The sequence below is a fragment of the Zophobas morio genome, unplaced genomic scaffold (assembly GCF_036711695.1).
Source record: "Zophobas morio isolate AGI-343-1 ecotype UQ-CSIRO unplaced genomic scaffold, CSIRO_AGI_Zmor_V1 ptg000470l, whole genome shotgun sequence".
Lineage (NCBI taxonomy): Eukaryota > Metazoa > Arthropoda > Insecta > Coleoptera > Tenebrionidae > Zophobas > Zophobas morio.
The window spans coordinates 75671-77832 of NW_026972573.1; positions in this window are offsets into that span (position 1 = coordinate 75671).

The window sequence follows — 2162 nt, forward strand, 5'->3', positions numbered from 1 at the left end:
AAGAAAACTGTTAAAATTCTTCAGAAACGTCACTTTTGAAGTGTTTTCTTGTACTTTTAAGCCACTCAGATACCCTACGGGCTCGGAAAGTGCAACGAAACCATCAAATTTTAGCTAGAAACTGTATTTTTGTCGATTTTTATTGAATTTGAACTATATTTCAACGTTTTTTGATGGTTCTGAGCCACCAAACACACTTAAAGCATGCAGAATCGACTCAGAATAGGAAAAGGAGACGTTTAGGTCAATTTTATGCATTCTGGCGTTCGTAGATACAAGAAAACTGTTAAAATTCTTCAGAAACGTCACTTTTGAAGTGTTTTCTTGTACTTTTAAGCCACTCAGATACCCTACGGGCTCGGAAAGTGCAACGAAACCATCAAATTTTAGCTAGAAACTGTATTTTTGTCGATTTTTATTGAATTTGAACAATATTTCAACGTTTTTTGATGGTTCTGAGCCACCAAACACACTTAAAGCATGCAGAAACGACTCAGAATAGGAAAAGGAGACGTTTAGGTCAATTTTATGCATTCTGGCGTTCGTAGATACAAGAAAACTGTTAAAATTCTTCAGAAACGTCACTTTTGAAGTGTTTTCTTGTACTTTTAAGCCACTCAGATACCCTACGGGCTCGGAAAGTGCAACGAAACCATCAAATTTTAGCTAGAAACTGTATTTTTGTCGATTTTTATTGAATTTGAACTATATTTCAACGTTTTTTGATGGTTCTGAGCCACCAAACACACTTAAAGCATGCAGAATCGACTCAGAATAGGAAAAGGAGACGTTTAGGTCAATTTTATGCATTCTGGCGTTCGTAGATACAAGAAAACTGTTAAAATTCTTCAGAAACGTCACTTTTGAAGTGTTTTCTTGTACTTTTAAGCCACTCAGATACCCTACGGGCTCGGAAAGTGCAACGAAACCATCAAATTTTAGCTAGAAACTGTATTTTTGTCGATTTTTATTGAATTTGAACTATATTTCAACGTTTTTTGATGGTTCTGAGCCACCAAACACACTTAAAGCATGCAGAATCGACTCAGAATAGGAAAAGGAGACGTTTAGGTCAATTTTATGCATTCTGGCGTTCGTAGATACAAGAAAACTGTTAAAATTCTTCAGAAACGTCACTTTTGAAGTGTTTTCTTGTACTTTTAAGCCACTCAGATACCCTACGGGCTCGGAAAGTGCAACGAAACCATCAAATTTTAGCTAGAAACTGTATTTTTGTCGATTTTTATTGAATTTGAACTATATTTCAACGTTTTTTGATGGTTCTGAGCCACCAAACACACTTAAAGCATGCAGAATCGACTCAGAATAGGAAAAGGAGACGTTTAGGTCAATTTTATGCATTCTGGCGTTCGTAGATACAAGAAAACTGTTAAAATTCTTCAGAAACGTCACTTTTGAAGTGTTTTCTTGTACTTTTAAGCCACTCAGATACCCTACGGGCTCGGAAAGTGCAACGAAACCATCAAATTTTAGCTAGAAACTGTATTTTTGTCGATTTTTATTGAATTTGAACTATATTTCAACGTTTTTTGATGGTTCTGAGCCACCAAACACACTTAAAGCATGCAGAATCGACTCAGAATAGGAAAAGGAGACGTTTAGGTCAATTTTATGCATTCTGGCGTTCGTAGATACAAGAAAACTGTTAAAATTCTTCAGAAACGTCACTTTTGAAGTGTTTTCTTGTACTTTTAAGCCACTCAGATACCCTACGGGCTCGGAAAGTGCAACGAAACCATCAAATTTTAGCTAGAAACTGTATTTTTGTCGATTTTTATTGAATTTGAACTATATTTCAACGTTTTTTGATGGTTCTGAGCCACCAAACACACTTAAAGCATGCAGAATCGACTCAGAATAGGAAAAGAAGACGTTTAGGTCAATTTTATGCATTCTGGCGTTCGTAGATACAAGAAAACTGTTAAAATTCTTCAGAAACGTCACTTTTGAAGTGTTTTCTTGTACTTTTAAGCCACTCAGATACCCTACGGGCTCGGAAAGTGCAACGAAACCATCAAATTTTAGCTAGAAACTGTATTTTTGTGGATTTTTATTGAATTTGAACTATATTTCAACGTTTTTTGATGGTTCCGAGCCACCAAACACACTTAAAGCATGCAGAATCGACTCAGAATAGGAAA